The sequence below is a fragment of the Salvelinus alpinus genome, chromosome 10 (genome assembly GCF_045679555.1).
Source record: "Salvelinus alpinus chromosome 10, SLU_Salpinus.1, whole genome shotgun sequence".
NCBI lineage: Eukaryota > Metazoa > Chordata > Actinopteri > Salmoniformes > Salmonidae > Salvelinus > Salvelinus alpinus.
Window position 1 is genome coordinate 13,521,004 of NC_092095.1, and position 13,328 is coordinate 13,534,331.

A 13,328-nucleotide genomic window follows, 5' to 3' on the forward strand; every position below is an offset into this window, starting at 1 on the left:
TAACAGTGAAGGAGCACCGTACCAGACTGGACCATCACAGCAGTACTATAACAGTGAAGGAGCACCGTACCAGACTGGACCATCACAGCAGTACTATAACAGTGAAGGAGCACCGTACCAGACTGGACCATCACAGCAGTACTATAACAGTGAAGGAGCACCGTACCAGATGGACCATCACAGCAGAACTATAACAGTGAAGGAGCACCGTACCAGACTGGACCATCACAGCAGTACTATAACAGTGAAGGAGCACCGTACCAGACTGGACCATCACAGCAGTACTATAACAGTGAAGGAGCACCGTACCAGATGGACCATCACAGCAGTACTATAACAGTGAAGGAGCACCGTACCAGACTGGACCATCACAGCAGTACTATAACAGTGAAGGAGCACCGTACCAGACTGGACCATCACAGCAGTACTATAACAGTGAAGTAGCACCGTACCAGACTGGACCATCACAGCAGTACTATAACAGTGAAGGAGCACCGTACCAGACTGGACCATCACAGCAGTACTATAACAGTGAAGGAGCACCGTACCAGACTGGACCATCACAGCAGTACTATAACAGTGAAGGAGGAATGTACCAGACTGGACCATCACAGCAGTACTATAACAGTGAAGGAGCACCGTACCAGACTGGACCATCACAGCAGTACTATAACAGTGAAGGAGCACCGTACCAGACTGGACCATCACAGCAGTACTATAACAGTGAAGGAGCACCGTACCAGACTGGACCATCACAGCAGAACTGTAACAGTGAAGGAGCACCGTACCAGATGGACCATCACAGCAGTACTATAACAGTGAAGGAGGAATGTACCAGACTGGACCATCACAGCAGTACTATAACAGTGAAGGAGCACCGTACCAGACTGGACCATCACAGCAGTACTATAACAGTGAAGGAGCACCGTACCAGACTGGACCATCACAGCAGTACTATAACAGTGAAGGAGCACCGTACCAGACTGGACCATCACAGCAGTACTATAACAGTGAAGGAGCACCGTACCAGATGGACCATCACAGCAGTACTATAACAGTGAAGGAGCACCGTACCAGACTGGACCATCACAGCAGTACTATAACAGTGAAGGAGGAATGTACCAGACTGGACCATCACAGCAGTACTATAACAGTGAAGGAGCACCGTACCAGACTGGACCATCACAGCAGTACTATAACAGTGAAGGAGCACCGTACCAGACTGGACCATCACAGCAGTACTATAACAGTGAAGGAGCACCGTACCAGACTGGACCATCACAGCAGTACTATAACAGTGAAGGAGCACCGTACCAGACTGGACCATCACAGCAGTACTATAACAGTGAAGGAGCACCGTACCAGACTGGACCATCACAGCAGTACTATAACAGTGAAGGAGCACCGTACCAGACTGGACCATCACAGCAGAACTATAACAGTGAAGGAGGAATGTACCAGACTGGACCATCACAGCAGTACTATAACAGTGAAGGAGCACCGTACCAGACTGGACCATCACAGCAGAACTATAACAGTGAAGGAGCACCGTACCAGACTGGACCATCACAGCAGTACTATAACAGTGAAGGAGGAATGTACCAGACTGGACCATCACAGCAGTACTATAACAGTGAAGGAGCACCGTACCAGATGGACAATCACAGCAGTACTATAACAGTGAAGGAGGACCGTACCAGACTGGACCATCACAGCAGTACTATAACAGTGAAGGAGGACCGTACCAGACTGGACCATCACAGCAGAACTATAACAGTGAAGGAACACCGTACAAGACTGGACCATCACAGCAGTACTATAACAGTGAAGGAACACCGTACCAGACTGGACCATCACAGCAGTACTATAACAGTGAAGGAGCACCGTACCAGACTGGACCATCACAGCAGTACTATAACAGTGAAGGAGGACCGTACCAGACTGGACCATCACAGCAGAACTATAACAGTGAAGGAGGACCGTACCAGACTGGACCATCACAGCACAACTATAACAGTGAAGGAACACCGTACCAGATGGACAATCACAGCAGTACTATAACAGTGAAGGAGGACCGTACCAGACTGGACCATCACAGCAGAACTATAACAGTGAAGGAACACCGTAACAGACTGGACCATCACAGCAGTACTATAACAGTGAAGGAGCACCGTACCAGACTGGACCATCACAGCAGTACTATAACAGTGAAGGAGCACCGTACCAGATGGACCATCACAGCAGTACTATAACAGTGAAGGAGCACCGTACCAGACTGGACCATCACAGCAGTACTATAACAGTGAAGGAGCACCGTACCAGACTGGACCATCACAGCAGTACTATAACAGTGAAGGAGCACCGTACCAGATGGACCATCACAGCAGTACTATAACAGTGAAGGAGGAATGTACCAGACTGGACCATCACAGCAGTACTATAACAGTGAAGGAGCACCGTACCAGACTGGACCATCACAGCAGTACTATAACAGTGAAGGAGCACCGTACCAGACTGGACCATCACAGCAGTACTATAACAGTGAAGGAGCACCGTACCAGACTGGACCATCACAGCAGTACTATAACAGTGAAGGAGCACCGTACCAGACTGGACCATCACAGCAGTACTATAACAGTGAAGTAGCACCGTACCAGACTGGACCATCACAGCAGTACTATAACAGTGAAGGAGGAATGTACCAGATGGACCATCACAGCAGTACTATAACAGTGAAGTAGCACCGTACCAGACTGGACCATCACAGCAGTACTATAACAGTGAAGTAGCACCGTACCAGACTGGACCATCACAGCAGTACTATAACAGTGAAGGAGCACCGTACCAGACTGGACCATCACAGCAGTACTATAACAGTGAAGGAGCACCGTACCAGATGGACCATCACAGCAGTACTATAACAGTGAAGGAGCACCGTACCAGACTGGACCATCACAGCAGTACTATAACAGTGAAGGAGCACCGTACCAGACTGGACCATCACAGCAGAACTATAACAGTGAAGGAGCACCGTACCAGACTGGACCATCACAGCAGTACTATAACAGTGAAGTAGCACCGTACCAGACTGGACCATCACAGCAGAACTATAACAGTGAAGGAGCACCGTACCAGACTGGACCATCACAGCAGTACTATAACAGTGAAGGAGCACCGTACCAGACTGGACCATCACAGCAGTACTATAACAGTGAAGGAGCACCGTACCAGACTGGACCATCACAGCAGTACTATAACAGTGAAGGAGCACCGTACCAGACTGGACCATCACAGCAGTACTATAACAGTGAAGGAGCACCGTACCAGACTGGACCATCACAGCAGTACTATAACAGTGAAGGAGCACCGTACCAGACTGGACCATCACAGCAGTACTATAACAGTGAAGGAGCACCGTACCAGACTGGACCATCACAGCAGTACTATAACAGTGAAGGAGCACCGTACCAGACTGGACCATCACAGCAGAACTATAACAGTGAAGGAGCACCGTACCAAAAATCCATTTCAAAAGGAGAAATGTGTGAAAATAGGAGACAGCAGTGACAAACAACACACTGTAATCAGAGACATGCCTAAAGGGTCTACTAGTACTTACCATAAAAACAATGAATTGGGTCTCAAGTCTCTGATGACCCATTGGAAACTACAGGGCACCTCGACACGGTTCGCTGTAAAACACCCAACTAAATGTGACAAAGGGTTTCGAGTCAGGAGTGTGTGTGTGTGTGTTCTTAATGAAGCCAGCTTGGGGCCGCTGTGTTTAATGTAGTTATTGTCCAGTTGAGGGTCGACTATTATGGTACTTTATGAATGATAGTCCACAGGCACTACATCAATGAATATTACAAGTTATTTGCTTTAAAATTCATTCAACGCTGATTCATTATGCATGTATATATTCACCAGGTTTGGAGTAGAGTCAACAGCAACTGTGGAGGTTATATTAGGAGGCAATTGTGTGGCTGGTTATTTCAACAAATCCATTGTTTGACCCATAGGAGAGCTGTGTATTTGTTATATTGGTATAAAACAGCGCAACACCTTCTTCTTGTTCAAGTTATGTTTCAGGATCTATTATTGGAACCTTGAACCATAAACATGAACCACATAGTCTCCTCTGTACCTCCCTGATCCACCTGTCTCATCTGTATCTCCCTGAATAACAGTCTCATCTGTATCTCCCTGAATAACAGTCTCATCTGTACCTCCCTGAATAACAGTCTCATCTGTACCTCCCTGAATAACAGTCTCATCTGTACCTCCCTGAATAACAGTCTCATCTGTACCTCCCTGAATAACAGTCTCATCTGTACCTCCCTGAATAACAGTCTCATCTGTACCTCCCTGAATAACAGTCTCATCTGTACCTCCCTGAATAACAGTCTCATCTGTACCTCCCTGAAGAACAGTCTCATCTGTGCCGCCATGAAATATATCGTCTCATCTGTACCTCACTGAGGTACATAGTCAGCATTTTTCTTATGTGATTGTCTTTTATCTGATTTACTGGCACTCACTTCTCATCACCAATCCATTCCTAATAGATAGACAAATTCCCATTAAGACTCACCATTGTCTGGAATCTAACTTGAAGCTTATTTATCTTAAGACCCGCTATTGTCTGGAATCTAAATTGAAGACAATGTAAATAACACTTCCTGGGGTTTTAGGATCTCCTAGTGGAGAGGCTTTAGTTGGAGTAAGAGCTAGATCCAGTTTGAGATGGAATCAAACAGTGCGTGATACACAGTGGTTCTGAATCCAGAGAGTTACTACCTACATGTGCTTTAGTCTAGCGGTTTAGAGAGTTGGTTATACTGTCGATGTGCCCTTGAGCAAGGCAATTAAACCGAATTGCTCGAGTAAGTCGCTCTGGATGAGAGTTTCTGCTAAATGACTCAAATCTAAAATGTTAGACCTTGTGATAGCTGCGATATTAATTCAAATCATTCTAGTTTCCACGTTATGTAAACATGTCAAAAAGTACACTGAGTTTACAAAACATTACACCTGCTCTTTCCATGACATAGACTGACCAGGTGAATCCAGGTGAAAGTGATGATCCCTTATTGGTGTTACTTGTTAAATCCACTTCAATCAGTGTAGATGAAGGGGAGGAAACAGGTTAAAGAAGGATTTTTTTTTAAAGCCTTGAGACAATTGAGACATGGATTGTGTATGTGAGCCATTCAGAGGGCGAACGCTGCTGGGTTTTTTCACGTTCAACAGTTTCCCGTCTGTATCAAGAATGGTCCACCACCCCAAGGGACATCCAGCCAGCGTGACACAATTGAAGATGAATTCACTGATGTTGAGTTAGTAAGTTCTTAGAAACTCTTCGACAGGTGCAGTGAGTAATATGTACAAGTCACCATGGGATGTATAGGATGAAACAAAGGCTCCCCCTGTGTCCTGTCTAGTCTATGTCCTTCCCTGGCATCAAACAAATGCATCATACATATTGTACTACCTAATCCATGCCAAGTCTCAGCCTTGTAAATATGCTAACGTTCTCGGACAAATTTGACATTTCGCGTTGGAACTTTTCCGTATTTAAAGAAAGAAGGGTTGCTCCCAGTGCATCGCTTGGCAGATAGAGGAGGAAAAGGTTACCCACACACTTCCCGTATCGAGAGAGAGAGAGAGAGATGAGAGTTAGAGGTGAGAGAGAGGTGAGAGAGAGAGATAAGAGAGAGCGAGAGAGAGAGAAAGATGAGAGTTAGAGGTGAGAAAGAGAGAAAGAGAAAGAGAGCGAAAGCTAGTGAGTTGGAGGATTGCCACTTCAAATGTAAATCTCAGCTTTACTTTATCCTCTATTGTGGGCGGTTTGCATTCTTCTGAAAGTGTCCTGATTTGAATGTAGATGTGTGGGTACAGAGAGCCTATCCTACTGTATCTGTGTTCAGCTAGGCCAGTACAGGAAGAGGCAGAGGTATATTTAACAGTCTGTCGTTGACTTAATAACTAAATGCATCTGTCAAAGCAGCAGACGTCGCCTCTCTGTCAAGTGTCAACACAGGATGACTGTCATAGATAGGCCGTGTCTGTGAACAGCTTGACCAACATGTTAATTTGGCTGCAGGGATAAAAATGACAAATAAGCTCTTGATTTGAAGATGTCACGCTGAAGGCATGAACATCCACTGTTTACACATTTTGACAGTTTATATGGGCATAGTATTTTCAACATGCTGATTGGCAAGGTGTGGATGTGCGTTAAGATTTGAAATGGACCAATGTCTGAGAAGTTGATTATTACTTTTGACAGAATTAAAATGAGTTGAAATGTACTTATTTTGGTTTATTGATATTTCTATTCACAAGGAGGTTGCTGTATTTTGCTGCTTCTCTCAAAGGCCTTTTTAAACATGGTGCTGTTTTCACCCAAGCAATATCTGTCAAAAGTAGGAGCTGTTATCCTGTATCACATCCGGCCGTGATTGGGAGTCCCATAGGGTAGCGCACAATTCGTCATGCGTCGTCAGGGTTTGGCCGGGGTAGGCCGTCATTGTAAATAAGAATTTGTTCTAAAACTGACTTGCCTAGTTAAATATATGTTAAATAAAATAAAATAAATAAAAAATATTCACAGAACTGTTGTTTCACTCAAGGCTACCTGGCACACGACATGTCTCCTACTTGGTATAATTGAGTGTAGAGACTAGATGTGAAATAATAAATGCTAGCATAGTCAACAAAAAACATTGGGATCTCATGGGTCAATGTTTCTCTATAGTGTCCGTCTGCAGTTCGTACACGACCTACAGGACAGCTGTGCGCCGCTGCCTGCCACACACTATTCCAGCAGCGGAGACGCTAGAATCACGGTCAATTAATCCACTGTGTGAATGAACGCTCAAACCTTAGACCCTAACCCAAGCACTCCGTTCTGCCACCTCTGGTCTCTTGCCCCTCCCACCCCTACGGGAGGGCAGCTCCCGCTCAGCCCAGTCCAAGCTCTTCTCGGTCCTGTCACCCCAATGGTGGAACCATCTTCCCCCGGAAGTTAGGACAGCATCCTGCGCATCTTCCAAAAACATCTGAAACCCCGCCTCTTCAAACAGTATCTTAAATAAGCCCACATCAATTCTTGAGGTGAAATGTACTTTATGACTGTGATATGTGGTTGTCTCACCTAGCTATCTTAAGATGTACTAACTGTAAGTCCCTCTGGATCTGCTAAATGAAAGAAGTCTTTTGACTCCATCTCGAGAACATACTTATGGAACGCTATGACGGCCTTATGGGTTCCCAACAAGTTTCATGAACATGATGTAATGTATGTCTGCCAACTCCGTATGCAGAGTGAATGTAAAGGGCCACCTGACAGAGGATATATTAAATAAAGATATTAAAGCAAAAATAACACACAAAAAAACAAGAGGTTACGCAAAAAAACTGTCTGTATCTCAAGAGAAACGAAACGGAGATGTATAGTTTTGAAGCTGATCTTGTAAACCTTTTTTAAAAAGCAAAGTAGGGGCGCACTGTTCCTCCAGTTCCTTTTAAAATCCTGCGAACCCTATGTCTATCACAGAGCGCTTGCCTTGCACACAGCAACCAACATAGCCGCGCACTCTGCAAAGCTCCGCCAGATCACCCTTCGTGCTACAGTTATAACAAAGTTTAAAGCGTACGCGTCGCTTGGTTTGCGTCCTGGTCCCTTGTCTCAGTGACGGAGGCTATTGTCTGTGAGCTGGAGCGGAGCTCAGTGCGGTGCAGTGTCCAGTTACATAGCGCGCCGAGGAGACACGAGGACAGAAAAATATACGACCCTGGAGAGACGGCATAGAGAGAGAGACCTGGGAAATCTGCTCAGCAGTCAGAGACTGAGTTACTGGACGTTTTGGATATGAGAACGCAAACTGTGATTACTCTATCTTGACCTTCATTTCCCTGAGCCACGCCAACGCTCACCTTCTTCTTCAGACTGGTTGAAACTCGCAGCTTCGCTCCTGCTAGATGAACGGGAGTAGTTGGAGACTTAACTTGGTGAGTGGTTTACAAATCTTGGCACGTGAATTGCATTACCTTGACTATATTTTCTTTCCGAATTATACCTTTCACTGGACATGCGAAACTGGTTAAAGTGCAGTCTTGCAGACTAAATACTGCAACATCGGGAGTTTTTTACTGGAGAAAGATTCAACGTTTCCACCTGCTCTGTTCTATTGTTGTGCACAATTCAACTGTTCATATGCCTACAATAAATACATATAACAGTTTCACCATCTAATAATAATAATAATATTAGCCGATGATATTATTCACAAAATAATAAGAATATCCCGGTGTAGAAGTTTGCAGTGTTTTTCTGAAAGGTTTTAGTACCGCTTGGTGGTGCTGACGCTGTGATTATTTCCCCCTCACACGCGCTTCATGACATTCTCGCCTCTGCGCTATGTAGGTCGATACATTGCGATTCAAATATTAATTTGTATAATAAAATATCCACTGGTAGCGAAGGCTCGTTTCTCACGGTGTTTTGGTCTGTGTAATTACATAGGTAGGCCTACTTGTCCCATCCTACGATTACACTGTCAGTCTTACCGTTTGCCTCTTCTCTGTACCTATAGACCCATTACATGTGTACAAATCAACAGTCAAGTAATTAAGCTTTAATTGAAGCACAGTAACTCATTAGTTTACAACATATTTGGAGTGAAATGTAGTTGGATTTTGTGTGAATTATTGTAATTGACTTTGGTAAGAAACTATTTCCTAGTAAAAAAAAATCATATAAAAAATCTGATTAGAATTCAATAGAAAATCGTATTTTGGAACATATCCTATCGGATTTTAGGACTGGTTCCAAAATCTGATAGTATTTTTCAATTGGATTCTTGCATTGGAATCCTATAGGATTCTTTTTGAAAAATCACTAATCCTATAGGATTTTTGACAGATTACTATCCTGTTGGACAATTTTTCCAAATTGAACAGGAGGTGGATGGAAGGTCTTGTTCTGGAACCCTGGATATCAGTTTTGTTGTTGTTGACTACCTGACAGTTATTTTGATGACATACAGCAGGTGTTGAATCTCCCTTCTGTTGACTTCGAATGCGACAGGATTGGCACTTTTTCTGCGTGGGCACATTTCGCCTTGGTACTCCTCAGTAACAGTACACTACATTGCTATGCATTCTAATTCAACACCACAGATTCTGTCTTGCAAGCCCATTACGTTATACTAACCTTTAGTTAGTATAAAGGGCGCTCATATTGAGACTGGAATCGCTTACAGTATGTCTGTATTGCCAAATTTAAGGCTTCATAAGAAAACAAAGACAAGGAGATATAATGAACAATTTCAGTGTCCACACTTGTGCTTCAATACCTTTTTGAAGACAAACTATTCACTCCAACACGTTGTCTTTTACGAAACAGGCTTTAGTCTGTAATCTTTGAACTCAACTCTGGACCTGGAAGTCACTTCCACTGCATTGTTTCATTGTTCCCTCTCTAATCAGGGACTGATTTAGACCTGGGACACCAGGGAAGCCAGTTCCACTGCATTGTTTCATTGTTCCCTCTCTAATCAGGGACTGATTTAGACCTGGGACACCAGGGAAGCCAGTTCCACTGCATTGTTTCATTCTTCCCTCTCTAATCAGGCACTGATTTAGACCTGGGACACCAGGGAAGCCAGTTCCACTGCATTGTTTCATTCTTCCCTCTCTAATCAGAGACTGATTTAGACCCGGGACACCATTTGTGTGCAATTCATTATCAGGTAGAACAGAAAAACAGCAGGTTCCGGACCTCGTAGGGTCAGAGTTGAATACCCCTGGTCTATAAGATGCATCCCAACGGTGGGTCGTTTTAAAGAGGTTGAGGTGACAGTGTGTATGACCTGTTCAGTGTGTGACTGTGTGCGTTCACCTCACCTCAGAAACCTAACTGTCTAGCTCCCGACATCAGCTCCTTATTGGCCTCCAACCCTACATGTGAGTTGTGATTCATCCTGAGTGTCTCTTTCCATCATATTAGGTGGTGTAGGAGGATGAGCTCTCCGCTGTATTTTACTGCTGAGAACATTCAGAAACCCTCAGACCCGCATGAATATGAATGTGGAAATTACCTCAGAAATATCTCAACTCAACAATACAGGTCTTTGTGACATTTCTACTGTACCTTGTCATAATGATGGATGTTTCAAATAATTGTGAATGTATCTTTTGTCCTGAAGGAAGTGATGAACACGGCAATAGGCCTACTGTAATCCCAGAGCCCGTTCTGCTGTGCGGATGGTGCTGTCTCATACTGTGCACCCCGCGACTAACAGTGACCTCCATCCAGATGGCTGAATTACTCTGAGAGTTTTGGCAGAGTTCCCAGAGTTCACCTCTCAGAAAGGCCCGTTAAAATCTCTGAAAACACGATAGAAAGTGAGAGAGAGGTAGAGGGAGAGATAAAAGGGAGAAGAGAGAGTGGAGGGGGGAGACGGTGGAAGATAAGGGGTTGGGGGAAAATTGATCTGATGGGATGCCTCTCTGCAAAGTTGCTGGGTTTAAATTACAGCTGTTTCAACAAGGAAAACTCACTATATGCTGAAAAACACCCTACCTCCTTTCTACTCCCAAACACCATCACAAAGATAACCACTGAAGTGTTACCTTTACTTACAGAGAAGTAGAGCAGCTGAGCCTCTCTCTCTCTTTCTCTCTCTCTCTCTGTGTCTCTCTCTCTCTCTGTCTCTCTCTCTCTCTGTCTGTCTGTCTCTCTCTCTCTCTGTCTCTCTCTCTCTCTCTCTCTCTCTCTCTCTCTCTCTCTCTCTCTCTCTCTCTCTCTCTCTCAATTCAATTAAATTCAATTGACTTTATTGACATGGCAAGTTATTATTACTTACATTGTCAAAGTATACATATCGAAAAATTTAAATAAAATATATATGTATATATATACACAAAATATATATATATTTATATATAAATAAATGGTGGGATTAACAGCAATAATAATAGTAGTAGTGGACATGGGATTACCATTAATAACAGCTACAACAACAATATTAATCAGAACAACAATACATTAAAGCAACAGTAGTAGACCAGTGTCAACATGACTGAGAAGACACATGACCTGGTACGAAAGACAAAACAAAACTAAGCTAAATGGGAAATATTATCAACGTTACTTTGCATTTTTCACTGGCTGTCCCTCAGGCTGTGGCAGGAGGACACATATTTGGCTGCCAAAACTGCACATTTTGGCTTTTCACCCAATAAATATTTGAATTTTTCTTCATCTTTTATAGTTTCAAATTCTTTGTATTGAATTATAATTTTGGGAAAGAAATATGCTCTTAGGTCTGAGTATTTGTCACAGTGTAGTAGGAAATGCACTTCTGTCTCTACCTCTCCCCTGGAGCAGAGTGAGCACAGCCTGTCCTCCCTGGGCAGCCAGGTTTGTCTGTGACGACCGGTCTCTATAGCCAGACTGTGCTCACTGAGTCTGTACCTAGTCAATGTTTTCCTCAGTTTTCTATCAGTCACAGTGGTCAGATAGTCTGCCACCATGTACTGTCTGTTTAGAGCCAAATAGCATTGAAGTTTACTTTGATTTTTTGTGGTGTCTTTCCAATAGGTTATATATTTTTCTTTTTGTTTTGTGATGATTTGGTTGGGCCAGATTTTCTGAGGGCTGTCCCGAGGCTCTATGGGGTTGGTTTGGGTTGGTGAACTGAGCCTCAGAACCAGCTGGCTGAGGGGACTCTTCTCTGGTTTCATCTCTTGACATTGTAGAGCTGTGTGATGGAATGTTTTAGGGTCACTTGTTTTTAGATGGTTGTAAAATTTGATGGCTCTTTTTTCTATTCGAATGAGGAGGGGATATTGGCCCAATTCTGCCCTACATGCGTTATTTGGAGTTTTTCTTTGTACTTGCAATACAGTCTTGCAAAACTCTGCATGCAATACTTCAATTGGATGTTTGTCCCATTTAGTAAATTCATTATTAGACAGCGGACCCCATACTTCACTGCCATATAGAGCAATTGGTTCTATAACTGATTGAAAAATTTTGAGCCAGATTCTAATTGGAATTTCAATTTTGATGTTCCTTTTAATGGCATAGAATGCTCTTCTTGCTTTGTCTCTCAGCTCATTCACAGCCATGTGAAAGCTACCTGTGTTGCTGATATTTAGTCCTAGATATGTGTAGTTTTTGGTGTGTTCTAATAGAACTGTGTCCAAATAGAATTTATATTTGTCATCCTTATTTCCGGACCTTTTTTGGAATATCATTATATTTGTTTTTTTTAGGTTAACGGTCAGAGCCCAAGTCTGACAGAACCTGTGAAGATGATCTAGGTGTTGCTGTAACCCCTCTTTAGTGGGAGACAGCAGCACCAGGTCATCTGCGTACAGCAGACACTTGATTTCAGTGTTGTGTAGGGTGATACCAGGTGCTGCCGATTCTTCTAATGTTTTTGCCAATTCATTAATGTAGATGTTAAATAATGTTGGACTTATTGGGCAGCCCTGTTTCACTCCCCGCCCCTGAGAGAAGAAGTCTGTTTGCTTGTTGCCAATTTTAACCGCACATTTGTTTTTAGTGTACATTGATTTAATAAAATCATATGTTTTCCCTCCAATACCACTTTCTATTAGTTTTTTTTTTTTTTTTTCTTGAAATCTACAAAACACGAGTAGATTTTGCCTTTGTTTTGGTTAACTTGTTTATCAATTAGAGTGTGGAGGGTGTAAATGTGGTCTGTTGTACGATAATTTTTTAGAAATCAAATCTGGCTTCTGCTCAGGACGTTGTGTTCGTCAAGGAAATGATGTAGTCTGCTATTTATAATACTGCAGAGAATTTTCCCCAAGTTGCTGTTAACGCATATTCCTCTGTAATTATTTGGGTCAAATTTGTCTCCATTTTTATAGATTGGTGTGATCAATCCCTGGTTCCAAATATCGGGGAAAATACCTGCAGTGAGGATAATGTTGAAGAGTTTGAGTATAGCCAATTTGAATTTGTGGTCTGTATATTTGATCATTTCATTTAAAATCCCATCAGCACCACAGGCCTTTTTGGGTTGGAGATTGCATATTTTTTCCAATAATTCTTCTTCTGTAATTTGGGTATCCACAGGATTCTGATAGTCTTTGACTGCTAATTCAAGGATTTGTAATTTATCTTGTATATCTTTTTGTTCTGGGCTCTTTGTTATATTGCTGTAGAGGTTTGCAAAGTGATTTCTCCACATATCCCCATTTTGGATAGCCAACTCCTCATGATGAGGTTTGTTTAATTTATTCCAATTCTCCCAGAAGTGGTTTGATTCTATGGATTCCTCAAT

At 43.0% G+C, this 13,328-nt stretch overlaps 1 protein-coding gene across 4 annotated transcripts in view; it reads left to right on the forward strand.

Moving 5' to 3' along the window:
* The first annotated feature begins 7,554 nt into the window (after positions 1–7,554).
* The window catches only part of LOC139531520 (semaphorin-5A-like), a 360,002-nt gene continuing 354,228 nt past the window's right edge, over positions 7,555–13,328 (forward strand). For 3 of the 4 annotated variants that reach the window (XR_011666374.1, XR_011666375.1, XM_071328026.1), the window contains exon 1: positions 7,555–8,016. The gene's annotated coding sequence lies outside the window, so the exon portion shown is untranslated. The remainder of the gene's footprint in view (positions 8,017–13,328) is intronic. The other variant, XM_071328024.1, reaches the window with a different exon arrangement.